The sequence below is a fragment of the Ovis aries genome, chromosome 1, assembly GCF_016772045.2.
Source record: "Ovis aries strain OAR_USU_Benz2616 breed Rambouillet chromosome 1, ARS-UI_Ramb_v3.0, whole genome shotgun sequence".
Classification (NCBI taxonomy): domain Eukaryota; kingdom Metazoa; phylum Chordata; class Mammalia; order Artiodactyla; family Bovidae; genus Ovis; species Ovis aries.
The window spans coordinates 87,946,713-87,969,937 of NC_056054.1; the positions used below are offsets into that span (position 1 = coordinate 87,946,713).

The 23,225-nt window shown below is 44.0% G+C and overlaps 1 protein-coding gene across 1 annotated transcript in view; it reads right to left on the reverse strand.

Annotated features, from left to right (window-relative positions):
• Positions 1-17,564: 17,564 nt before the first annotated feature.
• The window catches only part of KCNA3 (potassium voltage-gated channel subfamily A member 3), a 28,349-nt gene continuing 22,688 nt past the window's right edge, over positions 17,565-23,225 (reverse strand). Inside the window, exon 2 of the mRNA XM_060401436.1 lies at positions 17,565-23,117. The gene's annotated coding sequence lies outside the window, so the exon portion shown is untranslated. The remainder of the gene's footprint in view (positions 23,118-23,225) is intronic.

A 23,225-nucleotide genomic window follows, 5' to 3' on the forward strand; every position in this document is an offset into this window, starting at 1 on the left:
TGCCTAGTCTGTATCCTTGTGTACAGGTTAAGTTGCTTCAGTCATGTCTGACTCTTTGTGACCCTAAGGACTGTAGCGTGCTGGGCTCCTCCGTCCGTGGGATTCTCCAGGCAAGAATACTGGAGTCGGTTGCCATGCCCTTCTCCAAGTCTGTACCATTAAGAGCCCTTCATAGTCACGGATAGGCTGAAGGAAGAAAGGAGGAGGTCAGTGAGCAATGACGATGCCCAGGAGCCTGGACGTCAGGGTAACGCCTAGACTCGAGGGGAAGCCTACGGGCTGGGTGCCAAGGCTTGAGAGGACTGGGGATGGACAGATTGTTGACAGATGGTCAAAAAGCAAGGGAATCTGGTGCTGCACTAGGTCCAGGAGCCTCCCAAGAGCAGGGTTGTAACAGGAGGGCTGTGGGCCATGACTCCGGGGAGAGGGGAAACACTAGCCTTCACCATTTGAAAGGGCAGCAACTAAGTGCCATCAGAAATGATGAAGTGTCCCTCGGGTGAGGAGTGCAGGAGCATCATCAGGCAGGTGAGGGTCCAGGTGCAGGGGGAGCTATGGGAGACAGGAGAGGAGCAGACGTGGGGCAAGAGAAGGATAAGCAGAACCTGGTTGCAGGTGGAGGCCCTGGGGGGCTGAATTCCCTCCCAGGGTTCTGCCTCCTCCTTCCTCCTCTCCTCTGCTTTTTCTTCATTCTCCACTCCTGCAACCAGAGCAGAGCACCAGTCTGTGGCCTGATGACAGCCACGGTAACTAAGAACTGCAACAGAAATGCTGAATCCTCGGGGCGGGGTGGGGGGGAGGTGCCTGGACGCAGCACCTGCCTCCTGGGCACGCCCTTTTTTCTGGAACCCTGTTCTCCGCTCACTGGCAGCTCTGTTCTTCTGAGTTCTTGTCATTTTCTAGATGCTGAAGTTTGACCAGGAGAGTCCTCAAGAAGCTGCCGGACCTAGCCCCAGCCTTAAGCCAATTGAGATGAGGGGCTGGTCTGAGTACAGGCAGGTGCAAAGTGGCAAAGACAAAATTAAAATTCATCTTGTGTGCAGATTCTCTTACTCTTCTTACCTGCTGGAGCTACCATTTGTACAGATGTTTTGGTTCACTGAAGGCCCAGTTTACAAGTCCTTTTATTATGCTAAATCTGTACTATGTATTCACCATGTGACCTTGGAAAATGCACGACATGCTCTGGGCCTGTTTCTCCCGCTGAACAATGAGGGATTGAACCAGTGTGATGGGTTGTCAGCTGTGTCAAGTGGAGCCCAGGACTCGGCAGAAGAGGCTAAGGAACCCCTGGGTAGAGGTTGGGAGAGTCTGAGTTGGCATGGTTCTGGCTCTACCCAGGTTTCCACCTGAGCAGCTGCTCTTGGACCTTGGTTCTGCATAGGATTGTGTTTGGACTGAGGGTTCAGCTACTACGACTGTTAGAATTCATGGTCTTTCCTGACGCTGACGCTGCATGAGCCTGATGCCATTGTGCTATGAGTAACGTCTGTGGTGCTGTGTCCCCGTATGCAACCCCCATCCGTGCGTACGCCTAAGCACTTGCAGGGTGCACGGGCAGCTTCAGGAGCTCTCTGCTCAGTGAAAAGCTGATGCTCTTTGGTGATGCTTGTGATGCTATCTCAGAAATCTGCTTTTACTAATGTGGTTTGATGGGCCAAAGGCTCAGGTTCCCCATAGTTACCTTGCTGATAAATTACATCCTGAGTCTAGTGACTGGGGCAGACAGGTTCCATAGCCAAAGGACAAAGCCTGGATCTGTACTTTGTCACCCTGCTGCACCAGCTGGAATCCCTTATCGCTGGGCTAGCAGCTGTGAGGGATCACTTGGCCACCAGGAAACCTCCCCAGCTGGGACCTTTCTGAGAGTCTGTGCCAGAGATACGACATCTGTGGGTCTGCTCAGGGGAGACTCCAGCTGCTCTGCTCAGTCCCAGCCTCAGTGGTCACGGGGAAAAACCAGGAGGCAGAGTGAGAGCAGAAAACAGGCTGCTTTGCTTTTCTCGGTTTCCAGCTCGGCTCATCAGATCTACATTTCCCCGTTTCATAAGGGAAGTTGGCAGGCAGGACTGGAACTAAAAGAGGCCCCTCATTGTGGCAGATGGTGAAGCCCACAGCTGTCAAGTATGGACGGTTTGTTCCCTCTGACCCTCTGAGTTTTCACCTTTGTCTCATCCCTTTGGCTTCTGACCCATGGTGACTCCAGCCAGGCTTTTAGTCTGCACGTGGTATGTTTGGACAATGAGTATCAGGCAATGGGGAGAATCTTTGAACGTAATGGGTCATAGAAAAGTCCCCCAAATACTGGGACAGAGGCATGGAGGAGGGTGAGGTTTGTTTCACAACTCAGCGAGCTGGATTATTGGTGCCAAGGGCTCTCTTCTCTGAAGGGAAGTTTAGCCAAGCGTGGATTTCACAGCCATGGGTGTTAGAGGGCTAACCCCGGGGCGGTCCCTGTAAGGACTGGAGTGATTGTTCAGGGCCATCTGGTGATGGGCTGGTGGCTGAGGGTGACACTCCCCACAAGAGAGACAATGAGCACCAGGGAGAGGGGCTAGGAACCCTTCACTAAACATGAGGCAAATTGTCAACCGTCAAAGAAGGCAAGTGACTATGGGTCCCATTCTTGGATGAATCTTGGTGGGGCAGAGAGCCGGCCTTGCTCTACATGACAAAGACCATTCAGGGAAGGTAGGGCTCAGTTCCAAGCAGTGGATTTAGGGAGTCACGAGAGTGAGCAAGGGTGAATCTGGGGTCAGCATGGCAAAGGTCCTGCCAACCAACCAAAAGAGGATGCTTAAGAAGGCTGGGGTATTTAGTCTAGTGAAGAGGATAGGGGAAGAGTGATTTGGAATCCCTGCTGCTCCTGATGTCAGAACTGAGGCCATAGATGAAATAACAAGAAGAAAAATTCCAGTTCACCAGAGCTAGACCTACACAGTCATTTGAAGACAGCAAATCCCAGTGGCCAAGACCCTGGGCTTTAGAATAGCATTACAGTGAGCACCATCAGGAGCCTGCTCTCAGATGTGGTTATGAGACCTATTCAGTGTTGGCCTGCACCACAATTTAAAAAAAATTTTTGTCAATAACCAAATGCAATTGGGAGATTATGTTTATAAATCTATACTTAAAACCTCAGATATGAAGATCTGATCACCTAGGTTCATATTCTCTCATGGAACAAGAAATAGAACTTGGGTGGCAGCTGCCTCCTCTGAATAAGGTAAATACACCCCAGACCATCACAGATCCCACCTCCCTCCACCTTTCCTCCTGCATAATTTCACTGATCTCCAGGCAGGGATGATAGTTCACAACCCTGTTCTAGTAAATAACTCAGAGTGTGAGTCTTGGTCCGGCCACTTTTGAGCTATTGTGATTTTAGACAAGGAAGTCCTCTTCTGTAAGCCAGAGCTTCATTATCTGAATCTGGGAACCATAACAGTACTTACCTGGGAGAGTTAGAGAACTCCTGGAAAGCAGCTGTGGCACACTCCTGGAAAGCCAGAGTGTGGCACACAGCTAGAGCTCACCAACTCTGAGCTGCTTGGGAACTGTCCACCAGTGGAGGGGGCAGTCTCACAAAGATGTGGGGGCTCCATCACCAGCACCAGCCTTGCAGAAGCCAGGGACTGCAGAGGATGGAGAAGGCCTACCCTGCACCCCACCACCCAAGAATCTATGAAATGAATGGGCCATGTACCAGTTCTTCTTAGACCTTTCTCAATGACCAAGTCAATGGTGTTGGTTTAGGGCTGTCCTGGATGCTCATTGATATCAGATTTGATCTGGGGAAAAAATGTGAGGAGTAGGGAAGAATGTGTCACTTAAAGTAACTTGCACCCACTTGGGAGGCTGTAGTGTGCTCAGTGAGGCGGGGGTTCCAGCCCCAACTGACTGGCAGGTGGGAGTATCTCCCTGCCACTTCCTTTTCTGTTGCAGAGTTGCTCTGTGCTCACTGGCAGCACTTCCTCCCTGGGTAGCAGCTCATCAGCAAGCTCTGCAGGCAGCTGGACCAATCACCATCCATCAACTCCGTGATAGAGCATTGGTACATTAGGACCTGCCTGGACCTTGATTCTCCCCACACTACCACCCTCCCGCCCCTCCCCCCCCTGCCACCGCATCCCAGGTGGGGTCTGGTTGGTGTGGATGCCCTTCTGGAGGTTTGGACCCAGCCTTATAAGAGACACTTTGGTAACTTGTTCCCACTGGGCTCTGAGATGTCCCCTGTTGGAGCATCATTAAGTAACTAAGAGATTCTGTTCTGTATCCTAAACCTCCATGGATTTCCTGGCCCTGGGAGCTGAGTCTGCTTTATGTATTTGGGATGCCGAGCAAGGAGTGGACACATCCTTCTCAGAGAGGGACCAGAGGAGAGGAAACTGAGTCTAGAGGCTCAGAGGAACAAGGGAAGAAGGTCCCTTGGCAGAAGCATGGGAGAGAGAGAGAGAGAGAAATCACTGGGAGGCTATAGGAAGGCAGTTTTTTGGGATCAGGGACAGTGGCTAAGATGACATGGGTGCCAAGAACTAGCAGGGGAAGTGAAGTGAGTTGAGTGAGCCGGGAAACTCATGCTCTGAAGCTGTTTCCCTCACTGCCTTTCCACTCCTCCGTCCTCTGTTCGCTCTCCCCTTTGGCTTTCGCTGTGGCCCTGACACCTAAACACTGTTACAGCCTCAGCCCTCTCGCCTCAGCCCTAGGTAATGTTTCCATGCTGTATCTCCCTTCTGGCTGGCCTGGAGAGAATGGAGCAAGTTAGAGTCTGATGCTGATGCTGGTTCAGAGCCCAGCCTCCTACAGAATCAGACCAAGCCCTGACTTGGCAGGCTGACTTACCCAGATGTCAGGGCTCAGGCTCTCTGGTTCCTACACTTAAGCTAATTGGTCTCTTTGGAGAAGCTTTGCAGCCTCTGCCCTCTGGGCACTTGTCCCAAGGGAGTGGTTCCTCTTTGGCCTTTGCATTGGGCTTCTATGGCTGCTGAGTATCATCACAAGTCTTGTCTGATGGTCTCTGGCTTGCATCTGGGAAGCTGGGAAGTAACTCAGACAGTAAGTCTAAATTAAATATTAGGTCTAAGAGACTTTCACATTTTTCATAGCATGACCTCATTGGGGTATTTACTTTTTGCTCTCCTGGTTCTCCCAAATTAATAATTGATTAAATCCTGTTTTGACATTCATAGCTGATTTGCTTACATTCTACTGAACTGCACCTGTTCTGTGAGAGAGTAGGTGTGCGTCAGGAGGCTAGGAGAAGTCGGGGCAAACAACAGAAGCTTTAAAGGAGGTGTGTAGCTTGAGAACTGACTTTACACATGAAAATACAACTCAGTTCTAAAATTGTGGGTCATCTACTGTATGATAAGCCCTAGATTAGACTCCAGAGGCAGAATAAAATCATGGAGAGTACTGCCTCCTCTCTGGAAGCTTGTGTTGGAGAAGAAATAGCAGATATACAAACACCAGCTAAACTGCAGAATGCAACCCTGCTCCCCCACTGCATGGCTTATACACTCAAAATCACAATCACAATCAAATACACATCTGCGCATGTCAGGTCGTACCTGTGAAGATCAGCCCAGGATGTGGTTTTGCTATTTTGGCCATTAAAACCTAGGAGTAAACTCTCAGCATTTAGAATCTGCATTTCATTGTGGTCAGAGCATGGGCTTTGGAACCAGAGGGTTGGGGTGAGAATCCGGGTGCCTCCATTCTAGCTTTGTGAACTTAAACATGCCGTTGAACCTGTCTGTGTTTCAGTTTCTTCATCTGTGAAACAGGAATTACAGCGCCAACTTTGCAGGGTTGCTGAGAGGTTTAAACAGTTAAACAAATATGTGGCAGTGCTCGGAAGCTATGACCATTATTCCAAAGATCTCACTGCTTGCAGAGGATAGCCAATCATCTCATCCTCTGCTGTCCCCTTCTCCTTTTGCCTTCAATCTTTCTCAGCATCAGAGTCTTTTCCAATAAGCTGGCTCTTTGAATCAGGTGGCCAAAGTATTGGAGCTTTAGCTTTATTCAGTATCAGTCCTTCCACTGAATATTCAGGAATATTCAGGGTTGATTTCCTTTAGGATTGACTGGTTAGATCTCCCTGCTGTCCAAGGGACTCTCAAAAGTCTTCTTCAGCCCCACAATGTGAAAGCATTAGTTTTTGAGCACTCAGCCTTCTTTACAATCCAACTCTCACATCGGTACACGACTACTGGAGAAACCATAGCTTTGGCTGTACAGACCTCTGTCTGCAATGTGATGTCTCTGTCCATGGGGTTCTGCAGGCAAGAATGCTGGAGAGGGTTGCCACTGTCTTCTCCAGTGAACCACATTTTGCCGGAACTCTTCACTGTGACCCATCCATCTCGGGTGGCCCTGCACAGCATGGCTTATAGCTTCACTCAGTTGCTCAAGTCCTCTCGCCACAACAAGGCTGTGATCCATGGAGGGGAACAACAGAGAGCAGAACATGCTAGATACCTCAAAAATTTAAAAAGCCTCATTAAGTTGTCAGGAAGGCGGTTGGAATCAAGATTGCTGGGAGAAATATCAATAAGCTCAGATATGCAGATGACAACACCCTTATGGCAGAAAGTGAAGAAGAACTAAAGAGCCTCTTGACACAAGTGAAAGAGGAGAGTGAAAAAGTTGGCTTAAAGCCCAACATTCAGAAAATGAAGATCATGGCATCTGGTCCCATCACTTCATGGCAAATAGATGGGGAAACAGTCGAAACGGTGTCAGACTTTATTTTTCTGGGCTCCAAAAGCACTGCAGATGATGATTGCAGCCATGAAATTAAAAGATGCTTACTCCTTGGAAGGAAAGTTATGACCAACCTAGACAGCATATTAAAAAGCAGAGACATTACTTTGCCAACAAAGGCCTGTCTAGTCAAGGCTATGGTTTTTCTAGTAGTCATGTATGGATGTGAGAGTTGGACTGTGAAGAAAGCTGAGCGCCGAAGCATTGATGCTTTTGAACTGTGGTGAAGGAGAAGATTCTTGAGAGTCCCTTGGACTGCAAGGAGATCCAACCAGTCCATCCTAAAGGACACCAGTCCTGAGTGTTCTTTGGAAGGACTGATGTTGAATCTGAAACTCCAAAAGTTTGGCCACCTGATGCAAAGAGCTGACTCATTTGAAAAGACCCTGATGCTGGGAAAGATTGAAGGCAAGAGGAGAAGGGGACAAGAGAGGATGAGATGGTTGGATGGCATCACTGACTCAATGGATATGAGTTTGGGTAAACTCCGGGAGTTGGTGATGGACAGGGAGGCCTGGCATGCTGTGTTTCATGGGGTCGCAGAGTCGGACACAACTGAGCAACTGAACTGGACTGAACTGAAGGGAATTGGGAAAGACCTCACATGTGTTGGAGGAGATGTTGCAGGTATCAGGAACAGCAGGCGTCAGAACAGGGAGGCAGGAAGGCTTCAGATGTGTTTGAGAAGAGGGTAGTGGCTAGTTTGGTGGGAGCACACTATGGTAAGAAGGATCAGTTTGGGCTACCAGTGGAGATGAAATGCAGAGATAGTGTGAGAGCCGGCTCTTCATCAACAGGCAGCAGAGGACCCCTGAGGGTTTTTGAATAGAGTAGTAACGAGAGAGATGTAAGGAGAATCTTCATACTTTAAAACTAGTAGAATACCATGGGTGAGGAAGATGTACTTTTCCAGCTGGGTAACTGAAGGTGGTATTTCCTAGAAATAAGGAGGACAGAAGGGGCTGATTCAGTGAGAGATGGTGAATGCTTTACCTGGACAGGTGGGATTGGAAGTGCCAATGAGTCATTCCAGGGGCTGCTCCTGGCAGACTGTTGGAAGTGGAGGAGCTTAAGAGTGAGGCTAAGGATAGAGATATGGATTAGGGAGTTAGTCCAAAGAGAGTAAAGCCCTGGAATGAATTTGATGACCCAGGAAGAGATTGGAGGAGAAGAAAAGAGGACTGAGCTGAACCTTGGAGATGCAGCACTGAAGGGCAAGGCAGATGAAAAGGACCACGAGGAGGATAAGCGAGGAGTGATTAGTATCGAGGGAAGCAAGGCAGCTCAGTGTTGCGGAAACCAAAAGATGGAGCCATGAGGAGGGCGAGACCTGGGGAGAAAGCTGCTTGAAAGCTGTGGTGACCCTTGAGCACCACCTGCGTGGGGTTCCGGGACAGTGCACTATTGAGGGTCTAAGCAGTTTTTGGTTATTGAAGGAAAAAGAGACTGAAGAATGAGGGAAGGCGAGGAGAATGAGAGGACAGAGTCTGGAGAAGAGACAGGTCAGAGCGGAAACTGGAGAGCCTTCACGGAACTGAAGGAAGAGACGAGCTGCTGGCTCATTCAGTCCTGCCTTCCTTCCCAACATGCAAAGTTGAGATCAGGGAAGAGAACCAGAGCAAGATGCCAAGTGGCTGCCGGATGGCAAGGTATTAAGAGGCTCACGTTAGTGGATGTTAGTGGCAGAAATGGAGAGAGGGCATATGTTAACTATCACCGAGAAAACGAACATGACACAAAACAGAATAGCTTGATTATGAACCAAATGTTAAATCAGTTAAAACATTTTAATATGAAATATTTATTTAAAAAATTTTTTCTTTGTGGTAAAAGTCACATAATATAAAACACTATTTTGACCATTTTTAACTGTAGAGTTCAGTCGCACTAAGCACATTCACATTGTGCGCAACTTTCAGCATCATCCATCTCCTGAGTTTTCAGTTTCCTAAACTGAAACTTGAGAACAAAAGGCAACCCACTCCAGTATTATTGCCTGTAAGCTCCCATGGATGGAGGAGCCTGGTGGGCTACAGTCCATGCGGTCGCAAAGAGTCAGACACCACTGAAGCAGCTGAGCAAGCAAAACTGAAACTTGGTCCTCATTAAACACTAAGTCCCCGTTGCCCCTTTCCACCTCCCCCACCAGCCCCTGGCATCCACCAATGTACTGTGAAACATTTATTCTTGAGGAAAATTGCTTGGACAACGTCAGAGAGATCTTCAACGTTGGGGAGGCAGAGGAAAGCCGTTCCTGTTTCCCTAACCACTCTGTTTACCAGCTCTGTGAGTTCTGTGAGTCACCCACCCCTCTTCGGCTCAGGGTCTCACCTCTATCGTAGGGACAGTGACACTTCCCAAATGGTTGCCTATGTAGGGACTGAAGGAGTTATTGAGGAATCTGAATGCATGAGAGTTATTATCCCAGTGCCTTGCACATGGTAAGTAGGTGCTCAGTAAATAGCAGTTATTGTTACTGTGAGCTTTTTTTGGCAGTCTGTTAGTTAATGCCATCTTGGAGGGAGCACTTTGGCAGTTGCATCCCTGAGATTTAGCTGGTCATATGCTCAAACACTTGCCCTGGATTAATAAATGCAGCTGATGAGGAAGTGAAAGACTGTGTGGGACTAAACAAAAGATAAAAGGGAAGAGAAAGGAAAGATTTGGGAAATAACAGAATACATTGTGTGTGTGTGTGTGTGTGTGTGTTTGTAGGGAGAGATGATAAGACTAGGGAGTATTTTAAGCAGCATTTTATGTCTGGTAGAAATGGATCATTTAATGATATAAATGAGCTTATTTACAAAGCAGAAACAGACTCACAGACTAGGAGAGCTAATTTATGGTTGCTGGAGGGGAAGGGATAGTTAGGGAGTTTGAGATAGACATGTACACACTGCTATACTTAAAATGGATAACCAACAAGGACCTACTGTATAGCAAATGGAACTCTGCTCAATGTTATGTGGCAGCCTGGATGGGAGGGAGGTTTGGGGGAGAATTGATGCATGTATATGTATGGCTGAGTCCCTTTGATGTTCATCTGAAACTATTACAACCTTGTTTGTTAATCAGTTATACCCCAATACAAAATAAAAAGTTTAAAGAAAGAAAACAGAAAAAAATAAATGGATCATTTCAACCATTTCATAGTCGACTTAGTACAGGAAACCCACTGCTTATGGCTTCATAACTTGAAGTTGTGAATATCAGTGTTCTTCATCAACTTCCCCAGCTGAACCTGCAAATGTATAATTCAAAACCACAGATTTCTTTCAATTTAACTTTGCAACCATGCCTACCTAATTAATGAGTTTCTATCCTGCCCCTCACCCCCACCGCTGCAACTGCCAGTGCAAGAAATGTGAGGAATATTGAGAGAAGCAAAAGATGGGGTGCACAGTTCAAACTTATGGTCTACCTTCTTGAGTCTTAGTTCTGAGAGAGTTAATTCTTAGATAGTTTGAAAAGAAGTCCAGGGTCGCCAAGGAGTAGAAAGGGGACTGGGGCTCTCTAGGAGGGGAAATGGACAAGCATTTTTTTTTTTTCTACTTTTTTTCCTCTTAGTCACATTAGACATTATTTTCTTTAAGCCCAGAGCTAATGATTATACAACACAACAACTCATCTTGATCCAGGGTATGTTTTTCCTTAAGCTCTGTACTAATGATTATATAATAACAAATATATCTTGCTTGAGGACATGTTTCTCCTTCTTAACAGGAACCTTCTGATTAATCTTGTTATCTTAAGAGGTATGTTGTGGGAGTGGGCCTGGTATGACCTTCCTATTGTTAGTTCTAATCTTGTTAATTTAAGATATATGTTGTGGAAGTTGGTTTGGTAAAAGTATGTTAAGACCTCAATAAGGCTAGTGAGTGGGGCACTCTCTGGCCCCCTTCTGATGTCTGTCAGAACCTTTCTCTGTACTTTTTCACTATAATAAAGCTTCTGCCACACAAAAGTTCTGAGTGATCAAGCCTAGTCCCTGGTCCCAAAGTTAAATCTCCGTTCATCATAGGCCATCAGTTCTGTCCTCCGGATGAAGACCTGATACGTACCATGTTGAACGCCTGTGGGCCTTACTGAACTTACTTCCCCAAGTGTTCAGCTCTCGGGGAAGAGCATCCTGGAACATGATGATCAAGTGTGCCTTTATCTCACCTAGAACCTTCCCTCTTGTCCATCATGTTTTTACAGTCTGAGGAGGCCCTGACTCTGCCTGGAGGGCAGTTTCTCTCTGGCAATGCTTTCCCTTCAGCCACCATGTCAGCTGTCTTGAGCCCTGCCCAAGGCTTATGAGGCTTGTTCTTGAGATCTGGCCAGTGGAGGGGCTGATACTGTACTCCAGATATATGCGTTATGGCTCAATGTTCTGCCAGGTGATCAGTGGATTATCTGGGGCCAGTTTTTAATTCCTGCCTGCTTCCCTCCTAATCCTGTACTTTCCTGGTAGTTCAGATGGTAAATAGTCTGCCTGCAATGCGGGAGACCCGGGTTCGATTCGTGTCGGGAAGATCCCCTGGAGAAGGAAATGGCAACCAGCTCCAGTATTCTTGCCTGGAAAATCCCATGGACAGAGGAGCCTGGTGGGCTATAGTCCACGGGGTCGCAAAGAGTTCAACACGACTGAGCGACTAATGCTTTCCCTCCTAACCAACATCCTGTAGCCATCTTTTGCAGAGGGCATGAAGGGAAATGCAGTCTTACTTTAAAATTATCTCAAATATCTGCTAGTAGCCTCTACTACAATATATGTCATGCACTTGTGCTTGTGCTCATTGTGTGACTCTTTGTGACCCTGTGGACTGCAGCCCGCCAAACTCCTCTGTCCATGTGATTTCCCAGGCAAGAATGCTGTGGTGGGTTGCCATTTCCTTCTCCAGGGGATCTTCCTGATCCAGGGGTTGAATCGTGTTTCCTGCTTGGCAGGCAGATTCTTTACCATTGAGCCACCTGGGAAGCCTATGTCATGCATTACAAAGTCCTAAACTTATTTTTGGATAGTCTTCTGTTTATCTCCAGCATGACTCTCCTCTATTAGCAGAAATAGTGTAAAGTGCTGTGTGTATCTGCATGTACGTGTCTCTCTCTCTTTTCTCTCTCTCTCACCACACACACACACACACACGCACAGACAGACAGACAAATTTCAAAAGCATAAGTGTTAATTAATGGGGATAGAGCATTGTTCAAGCTGTCACAATGTGTGATCAAGGTACTGAAAATGCTGTAAACCATCACCGTTAATTCCATTCTCCAGGAGAGACAGAAAATTCTTGCATGCAAGGGAGCTTAATTACTTTACTTCAGTCTGAGTTGCACATCAGGTTTTGTGAGCTGCTGCAGGGTTGGGTAGTCCCAGCTTGCTGAAGCTGCCCCCATGTATCAAATGAGATAATGCAAGTATACTTGGTGTCCTGTAAAGTGCTGAATAAGGGTTATCCTTTCACCCTAGTTTCCCTTAATATTTTGAATTTGTTATATATGAATTCATCTAAGGTATTATAGAAACTTCCCTGGTGCCTCATATGGTAAAGAATCTGCCTGCAATGCAGGAGATCTGGGTTCAATCCCTGGGTCAGAAAGATCCCCTGGAGGAGGAAATGGCAACCCACTCCAGTATTCTTGCCTGGAGAATTCCATGGACACAGGAGCTTTGGTGGGCTATAGTCTGCGGGGTCACAAAAAGTAGGTATGAATGGGTAGCATTCTGAACAGCCCTGACATTTCTTGATCTGCCCAGAATCAATCAGCAATGCTAAAGTGAGGGGTGGGCATGAATAATACTGATCCCAGAAGCAATATATTAAAATATACACAGAGATCATGGTGGGTAATTCCCAGGAGCATGCCAGGAGAATCCCTGCCTCCTTGTGAGAGTTGTCTATCCATAAGTCGAGAGCCACATTGTTTGGTGGCCTCTATGGCTCAGCCACACTGCAAAGCTGATGACTAAGATTTGCCTTCACCAGGTTCCTTAATCTCTGAGGAAGGGCAATACCTTGTGAAGCCCAGTTCTGCTTCCCAGCTCATCACTCGATTTGAAACTCGTCCATCTGAGCTCTCATTCCGTTTGCGATCACGTGTCACCCAGACTTCCTCTATTTCCTTTTCTTTATTTACTATTCCTTGGTCTTTCCCACTGTTTGAAAACCGAGGGATGGTTGAGTTGCCATGGCAACCTCCTACCCATCACTTCTCTGTTTCTCAACAATTTTTCTACATTTTAATAAAATCACTATCTATGGTGTGCAAAGCTTCATTCCCCTCCACTGCAACTCTTCAAGGGAGGTTTCCTGTCTGACCAGAATACTAATGATAACTAAAACCTGGCTTTCCAGTGAGGCTGCAAGGAGGCCCTACAGAGTGATCAGATTTGTGTTTGTTTTCAGGATCAGGGTTTGACTTGTAAACATGAAGGATCACAGTTGGCAGGGCTGCAAACTCACCTTTGGAAAATATACCATGCTGGATTCATATAAAATACACGTTGGATATGGCTGGAGGGGAGGAAGCATGAAATGAGGTGTTCTTATCTTTGTTATGTTGACAGAGGGAACTGAACTCCTGGGCCAGCCTGTTAGGAAGAGCCGGGAGGTAGCATGAACTCAGGGGGAAACACAAGGGCTTCATCACATCCTAGTCTATGAGATCTTGGTGTTCTCACACTATGTACACTGTAGAGCTGTTGTGAGGGGCAGAGATAACATACACCTGGAGTTCAGTGGTATTATAGCCTCAGGATTAGATGTCTAGGCTCTGGAAGGGGCCTCAGATGCCAGCTCTGACACTGAGTGATTTTATGACCAGAGATAAATTATTCAACCTCTTCATGCCTCAGTTTCCTGATCTCTAAAACAGGGATTATAATGATAGAACCTACGTTTTAGGGTGGTTTTGAGGATTCAGTAAGTTAAATAGGTAACAGCTTAGAACTATGCCTGATAAAGCTGTTGTCATTTGTTCTTGGCATTTGATAAATGAGAACTACTGTTTTACTAGTTTATCAAGGTCCAAGACTAGCCCAAACATGGGTTCTACCAAGGATTAACAGCCTTTGAGGGACAGGTTTGGTGGAGAGCTTTGGTAGGATTCGTTTTGTAACAAAATAAAATGTTTTGACTTCATTGAAAAGTAGAATCTGATTCTAAACAGAAAAATGTAGTAGCTCTCCAATACTTAGAATTCAATAATGATAAGACTCGTTCTTTGCCAAGTTACTTTTGGACTTAAAAAAAAAACCAACAAATTTATATAGGTACAAGATGAACTAGTTTAGCTTAAGTCTAATTTGGACTGAAGATACTGTTTATCCGTTCTGATAGTTCACAGGTGCAATATCTCAGTGAGATTATATAGTACTGATAATAAATACTGCTTCTGAAACTTTCATGGGTATGTGAATCGCTTGAGGATTTTATTAAAATTCAGATTCTAATTTAGTAGGTTTGGGTAGAGCTTGAGATTTGGCATTTCTAACAACCTCTTAGGCGATGCTGAAGCTGCAGGTACCTGGAGACCAGTAGGTAGCAAAATAGTGAGATTTTTGAGACCAGCTCTTCCAAGACACTTTGAACCAAGGTGTGGGTTTAGAGGAAAGGGTTCTTCCATTTCCTATTCAGATACAAAGCTGGAATTACCCAATAATAACAGAACTGGGCCCTCATGAGGGAAAGAGATTGAGAGTGACCAATGGAAGCCTGAAGCCTCCTTTTCTCAGAGGCCTTTCTGACAAAGAAAGTCAGGTAAAGCTACGTTCAACTGTTAGGCTTTTTGCCTGGCTGAATTTTGTGAGGGGCTTTCTCTTGCTTTACAAGTGTGTGATTATTAGCGGTTTTTTTTTCTCGAGGTGTTTTCAGAATTCGATAAAGCTCATCATTTTTAGGATTCTTTTTTCAGTATTTGATTTATTCAGGATATTTTGAAGAGATGACTGTTGGACCAAATCTCAAGTGAAATTGAGCCAAATAAAGACATAATTATTAAAATAGTAATTTGAAAGTTCAACTCCTGCTTAAAAGCATTGCTTTCCGGCAATATCTTATTTCAGTCTAAACTTGCATTAAACAGACAAACAAAAAAAAAAAAACCCAACACCTCAAAACAAAACTCTTGACATGTTTTTAACAACTAACAACAATGGTGACATATAACAGCTGCAAGCTCAAGTCTGAATTACCAGTGGAGGAATTAAAGGTCCGTGTTATAAGATGAGGGGTTTAGTGACTTTATAAGATGAATCAGCCAGTGACTCACAATTACAAGTTGTGTGATTTAAAAAATCCCAGTAGTTGTGAGCTTCGTTTTGGAGAATGGGCAATCTTCAAAGGAATGTGATGTTAGAAAAAGAAACGGGAAATATACTTTAAATTCTAGACTGACCATGATTCGAAAGAGCATGGTAAGACATCTCCGTATGCTCATTTCACTAGGAAAGACGTCTCAATTGGATTCAAGCTTCTAGTCACGTAATATCCCCCTTTACTGCAAGGCAGTTTTGTATCCTACAGCAGACAGTCATTTCTCCTAGGTTATTAAACAGGGTCTGCATCATTTTCAAAAAGGCCCAAAGATCAAGATGCACTGATACCAGTTAAGGGGAGTTTGGCTTTTTAGTGGCAACTTTAACCACTGCAGATGCCTATTCAATCAACTAGTAACAACTCAGATGTGAGATGAACAAATACGGCATAGATGGACAGGAATATATATTTCAAAATACAAAGTTTTTAAGCAGCATTGGATGTTAAAAGTCTTTTCAAAGAAAACCACAGAGTAGGATTCCAGATTAAGGTCTCCTCAGCTGGGAGATAACTTCTGGGAAAAATGAAATGAGGTTTATCTGATAATGGCTTCCATCCTTAAAGGAGAAGAGCTCCGTTCCTTCTAAGATAGTGGGAACCGTTTACAGTAGCAGCCTTATAGTTTGTAATTGAATAAGTCACTAGGTGACATTAATTATACCTTCTTCTTTGGCTCCCTAAATTCCTTTTTAATAGACCTGAAAGAATTGCAATGATTAATATGAATTAAGAGCCATTTGCAACTTTTAGACTCAGTATTTTATTTTCTAATAAATCTATATTCTTCCCCTCTTATTGCAGGTAGAAAAGTCCATATTTTCAAATTTTGTTAAGTTTTCTTAAAATTACCAGTAACCAAAATCTTATATTACGTTAGTCAATGGTTCTTGGGAATTATAATGATCTCAGATGGTGATTGCAGCCATGAAATTAAAAGACGCTTACTCCTTGGAAGAAAAGTTATGACCAACCTAGATAGCTTATTCAAATGCAGAGACATTACTTTGCCAACTAAGGTCTGTCTAGTCAAGGCTATGGTTTTTCCAGTAGTCATGTATGGATGTGAGAGTTGGACTGTGAAGAAAGCTGAGCATTGAAGAATTGATTCTTTTGAACTGTGGTGTTGGAGAAGACTCTTGAGAGTCCTTTGGACTGCAAGGAGATCCAACCAGTCCATTCTGAAGGAGATCAACCCTGGGTGTTCTTTGGAAGGAATGATGCTAAAGCTGAAATTCCAGTACTTTGGCCACCACATGTGAAGAGTTGACTCATTGGAAAAGACTTTGATGCTGGGAGGGATGGGGGCAGGAGAAGAAGGGGAGGACAGAGGATGAGATGGCTAGATGGCATCACTGACTCGACGGACGTGAGTCTGAGTGAACTCTGGGAGTTGGTGATGGACAGGGAGGCCTGGCGTGCTGCGATTCATGGGGTTGCAAAGAGTCGGACACAACTGAGCGACTGAACTGAACTGAACTGAAAGTTTGATATCTCTTGTAGGCTAATTTCTCACAGATTCCACAAGGATAAGAGAATGTATGCAAATTTTTGGACTGGGAGTCATTTTGACTGAGGATTTATAGAGATATCAACAGGCAAATTCTGTACAATTTAAACACAAGAATTTTGTCCAAGTGTAATACTTCAAAGGACTGGAAATTAAAGTAATCCTTTGATGAAACCTAAAAATTACTGGAAATGTTTAAATACTGAGGTTAAATTTACATTGGAGATACAATCTGATTTCCTGTTTCTAAGTCTAAAAGCTTCTAATAAGGACCCTGGAGTTTCCTGGAATAATACACAGATCTTCTAAAACAGCAACTGGATGAGGTAAGTGTGGTTAACTTGAAAGTACAGATTAATTTCTTCAACACTACTCATATGTTTCAAAATTAAGAGGGAAAATTTCCAAGAGTGAGACATATTTGGGGTTTTATTGAATCGAAAATATTTTTAAGTACTCCAATAGCTTGAAAAGTTTTTTAGTTTTCCACTGCTAAGACAGCTATCTAGTTTCCTTGGAGTAAATTTGTTTTATGAATCTAGCATTGAGAGCCTTTAAACTGTGGTACAGCAACATGTAGCAGCTTTTGCAGCTTGTGAAAGATAAGCAGGCTGGCACTGGCTACAAGTGGCTCAACAGCCTTCAGGAAATAAGACAGGCAGTCAGGCTTGAAGAGAAAGTAGAAATGCCTGTCTTATTTCCTGAAGGTCCTTGGACAGAGCCAATTATTCTTTTCAACTTTCTCATAGTACCCCATGTCTACTTAGTATAGAATTTGATACCATTCCATATACATAGGCTTTCTCATTTTTCACTATTTCTATAAGGTCTTCGAGTGCAGAAGTTATGTCTTTTTGGTGTCCTATTTATTCAACAAATGTTTATTGAGCTTCCACTATAAACTGGGCACTGTATTATAATTACAGTAATGACCAGGGCAGCGCTCATGTTGCTCACAGTTTTGCAAAGGAGACAGAAGAGTAGACAGTTATATTTTGTTATATTTTCTTTGACAAAGGGCTATTTAGGATACATCAGAGGGATACTTAGCTGATGTCTACCTCGAGGAGACATCATCTAAACTTGAAAGATAGTTAGCCATTACCCAGCTGAGGAGAAAAATGTGGATGGGTGGAGAAGGGGGCAAAAAGGAAAAAAAAGGTGTGGACAGAGGAAGTAAGAAAATGTGAAGGTATGTAGGAGAGAGAGCATGTTACATACAAGGAATTCATAATAATTCAATGTGACTGGAACAGAGCGTACCTATTGGAGAGTAACAAGGGATGAAGTTAGAAGGGTCAACAGAGCTAGGTTATGAAAGGCTTTAGATGTCATACTAAAAAGTTTAGGCTTAATCCTAAAAGGATAAAGGAGGAGTCACTGAAGTATTTTAGCCAGGAAAATCACTAGCATATTTGTGGTTTACATAGATCATTTTTGCTGCAGTACAAAAGTTTCCAAGCTACTGCAGGAAAATAGGCAAGAAACGACAAGAGATTGAAACAATTCAGAGGAGGCGGTGGGGAAGGAAGTTGTTTCAAGAATTTGTTGGCCACGAGGAGTGAGAAAGAGAAGTCTGAGATTAGAAGATTTCCAGATTTCTAAACGGTAAGTATTAAGGAGAAATGGTTCCTTTCTCTTAGATAAGAAATAACAGGGGAGGATGTGGTGCTGAGTGCAGGAAATGAGTCATTCTGGTTGGCCATGTTGAGTCTGAAGTACCTTGGATAGTCTCAAGATCACCTAATACTGTTAGGGGAAGCACACTGAAACAGCTCACCCTGGCCAGGTACCATAGTAAACATTTGCATGAGTTGTTTTATGACAGGAGATTCTGGTAAGGAATACAGAACTAATAAGCTACCACCAACTGGAAGAGTTCAGGAAAGGTCTAAAGGAGACATTGCATGTCTGTCCACTTCCCAGAATCCCTCTCGCTAGCATCCATCTTGGCTGAGCAATGCGTGTGCCACCAGGAAAGACTCTGAATTAGAATGATTGATCAAAGACCACCCGGAAACTAATCCCATCACCATAAAACCCGAGACTGTGAGCCACGCGGCAGAGCAGTCCTCCTGGGTTCCCTTACCCTACTGCTCCCCACCCGGGTGCCCTTTCCCAATAAAATCTCTTGCTTTGTCAGCACATGTGTCTCCTCAGACAATTCATTTCCGACTGTTAGACAAGAGCCCAGTTTTGGGCCCTGGAAGGGGTCCCCCTTCCTACAACAATATGATGTTTCTAGCGAGGAGATTGTTATGCAAAAGATAAATTGTCCATGTGGTCGGGAAATTCTGTGAAGCTGGCTAACAAAATCCTGACTTTTTGGAAGGTTATGGAAGAATCTCATTGATCTCAACAGCAGGGGGTAGGTAGAGTTGAGGATCCCACATACTAGAAATTTGTCTGCAGCTACTGTTCATCTTTCACCGAGGCAGTGTGGTTGTTCTGCTTCATTTCTGCTTCATTCTCTAAGCTTCTCTAGCAGGCTTAGTCATTGCTTCACCAGAACATGGATTACATGGATCTAGGGTCGTCAAGAGGCTGACCTTGGCTCAACTCCATATGACTTAGATCTCTGCCTACTTGTTTCTACCTCTAAATCTCCAAGTCTCAGTTATGAATTGCAGAGAGAGATAATCTGATTGGCTCACTTTGGGTTAGATGACCACATGTGGACAGAGGATGGGCTTCTGTGGGTTCTAGTGCTGTCCCTTCTAGACTGTGGATTCTAAGAATGGAATGTGAGCAGGTAGGAAATGGTGGGCTGAGAAAACAGATGCCTGGAGTACACTAAGAAGAGTATTCAGTACGTACATTTGAAAATGTTAGTCACTCGGTTGTGTCTGACTCTGTGACTCCATGGACTGTAGCACACCATGGAATTCTACAGGCAAGAATACTGGAGTGGGTTGCCATTCCCTTCTCCAGGGGATCTTCCTGACTCAGAGATTGAACCCTGGTCTCTTGCATTGAAGGCAGATTCTTTACCATCTGACCCACCAGGGAAGCCCACATAAGTCTGAGCTGGAGATAAAGATTTGGGGAAGTAGTTAAAACCAAAGTATTGGTTGATATTACCTGGGGAAAGCTTAGACTGTAAGAAAAGGTCAAGACAGAAAAAAAAGAACCTTGGGGAACAGCAGCGTTTAAGAAGTAACAACAGGAAGATAAGTCAGTGATAGAGACAAAGAAAAGAAGGGTAGTGCTACAAAAACCAACAAAGAGGAAGAAACCAACCGGGTCAAACCCTACACAGGCTGAGTAAGATGAGAACAGAAGAATGACAAGGAAACTAGTAGTGAGGAAATATCCAGCGAGAGGTGGAGATAGAAGCCAGATTACAATGGGATGACATGAGTAGAAAGTCAAATAAATGAGAGGTGAAGGAGTAAAGACAATTTCTTTAAAAAAAAAATTTGGCTTTGAATGGAATGGGGAAAATAAGGCTGAAGATGGATTTATGGTCCAGGAAACTTTTATATACTAATCAAATCTCTCCAGATTCTGGGCTGGGGAGATATCAAGGACAGAGCCAAGACAGTTAATATTTGATGAAGGCAAGTCAGGAGGGGGTTGAATAAGATGACTGGAGCTCAAGAGATTGGAACAATTTTCCACTGAAGTGACAGGGAAATGGCATATCAGGGGTTGTGCTGTGTGTGTTACTGACTGGTAGTCAGTAACTATCCTTGAATAATAAATGAATAGATACATGGAGTGGTGACTGAGCCAGTTTGCGGAATTTAGGATTCCATTTCTCTGGGGTCTCACTTTAAGGCAAGAGAATTGGGTGGTAAAGGCAGGCTGAGGCAGGGCTCGTCTTGCCAGCTTGAATGCTGAGCAAGACAAACACAGTGGGAAGGCCTTTTTCCTGTTCTTCAAGATACCGTGATGGAGGGAAGTGTGGGGGACGTTCAAGAGGGAGAGGGCGTATGTAGACCTATGGCTGATTCATGCTGATGTTTGGCAGAAACCAACACAATACTGTAAAGCATTTATTCTTCCATTAAAAATAAATAAAGAAAAAAGATACCTGATGGCAACACCTTCAGTTACCTCACTTCTTAAGGAAGCCAAAACTTGGGATAGCAGGGATGGTGAGGCCTAGGGATTATGGTTGTGAAAAACAACCTTGGTTTAGGGGTCAGGATACCCTAGATTCTAGCCACTTTCTGAAATTTACTGACGGCATGAATTTACACAAGTTGTGTAACTATGTATCTAGTTTCTTTATTTGTAACAAGTATGTGATGTGACCTTCTCTGCTCATTTTAGAGTACAGATTTCACAAAATGCTTTCAAATATACGTCTGTGTGTATGTATTATAAATATTGTAAAGCACAGTGCAGCTATAAGGCCCCATTAATTTATACTCCAGGCATTCTGAGAGTGTGGCTGGCTTGTGCAGAGTCCCCGTGGAGCTAATTCTAAGCATACAGGACCGTGCGCCAGGTTCCTTCTTGGCTGCTACACGTATTGAGAGCTTGGCCTGACTGAGAATGTAGAGCATTCCCGCTGGCACAGAAAGTGCCTGGAGGGAGAAGCATATTAAAATCACAAACTCATTACTTTCTCAAGATTAGGACACATAAAATTCAAACAGCTTTATAAATTGCCTCCAGAAATTGTAAGGCAAAAATTAACTCTGCCTCAAACTTTACATCCGCATGATGAATGCCGCTTCCCTCTCTCTCCCAATTATGTCCATCTCCGTCACCATAAATCAAAAGACAACACAAGCATTTCCCTCTGCAGAGTCCCCCAGCTTCTCTATAGGAATGAAAGAAAACTAAAGACATAGGCATATTTATCATCTTTTAGCTTAGTTTCTGGATTCCTCTTAGGTCCTCTGAGTAACTTCCATCATTGCTTGTAGATTCAGATCATGTGGAAATAACTGCTGGTTTTCATGGCTGGCAGAATGCGTATAAATTAAACTAGCAATACCTGGCAGCTGCACCTCGCTAACATTGTGAAGGTTTAATGAGATAGTGCCTGTCAATCAATTTGTGTTCCTCATCTTCATCTAAAAGCATTTATTATCCCAAACTGGACCAGACATGAGTGAGGGACTATGCCATGTTATACGCATTTCCCTGTCAATTGTGTGTTTTGAAATCAGATTTCTGGGTTCTTTGTTTTGTTCCTTCTCTGCGGCTTCATTTCCAAAACAATGACTTCACTGACCTTAACTTGTAAAAGCCAGTATTGTCACCAGGGGTTTCAGTTCTTCATTTGGCCTTTTCTCCTACCTTTTTTTCTACCACGACTCAAGTTATCAGATATCATTTGGAGTGAACAAAGAAGGATTGTTTTAAAAACAAAATAATGTAACCCATTTGGGCTGTGATTAATGGAACTTATAAGGAAATGATAAATAGATGTTAAGGGCGAGAAAGGCTCAGTATTGATAAACATTATAATACAAAAGAGAGGGCCCTAATCCATAGGAGATGTACAGCTATAAAACTATGCACAAATTTGTTTCTGTCGAAGTCCACCAGAAACGTGACAATTCTCCTGGATGAAGGCATGATTCAAAGAGGATGGCTGTAATCCATTGGAAACCACCTGCATTTCTTAATTCATCCTGTAAATGTTTGCAAAAGACTTTTAAGATCTGGCTTCTTAACATGAAATACTTAACAAATTACAGCTCATGGAGTCCACAACCAAAGCTGCATGGCCAGAAAGCTTAAAAACAGCTATTTCTCGTATCTGCTGGAGACTCAGAAAAATATGTTTTGTTCTTTTCTCTAATAGCTAACTACTACATGTGTAAGACAGCATAAATCTGTAATTTTTTTTTAAGACAAAGTAAAATTTCAAATGGAAACAAGAGGGCCTCTGTATTGGTGATGTAGCATTTGTTGCCATTCCAAAAGCACAAACACATTTGAATAACTAGCTGCTATTAGAAGAAAGATTCAGGATCAACATGGCTAAGTACAAAATAAGAACAATGGGTATACAAATGCTGATTCAGAGAAATTATAGTGCGTCATGGTGGAAAAAATATTGGACTTACATACATGAAACTTACATACTTATGGAAAACAAAACGATCTTATTTAACACTCGACAGTTCTAGATCTAAATAATGAGAATCCTAACCTATAAAAGCAGGAATACATTACCCACTAGACTCCAAGTTCTCTGAGAGCAGGCTCACCTTCTTATTCACATTTACATCCTCTCATAGTGCTTTGAACAGGGGGTGCACATAATTGATGCTTAATATATATTTTGGATGAAACGATGTACATTTGCTTTCTCACCTTGTTCTCATGTAACTGAAGACTGTGCCAAGGCACAGACATGACATTTTTTTTTCTCCCTTCAGATGTTTCTGGGCCCCCATCAGTGTACAGTTGGCAGCAATAAAGGAGACCTAAACAATGTTGGCATTCAAAAGACTTGCTGAGCATAATGCACGGGAGTGTCACTACAGTCACGTGAGAGGACAGTGTGCAGAGCTGTCCAAAGGTAGCTGGCACTTGAACCGCTGGCAATAGCTCAGCTTTGGTGTTTCCTATTTTGAAAAAAAAAGAAAAAGAAAAGAGAAATGAAACAAAGAGAAAGAAAGAAAAGGAAGGAAGGAGAGGGGGAGGAAGAAGGACCTGGAGCTAATTATTAATAT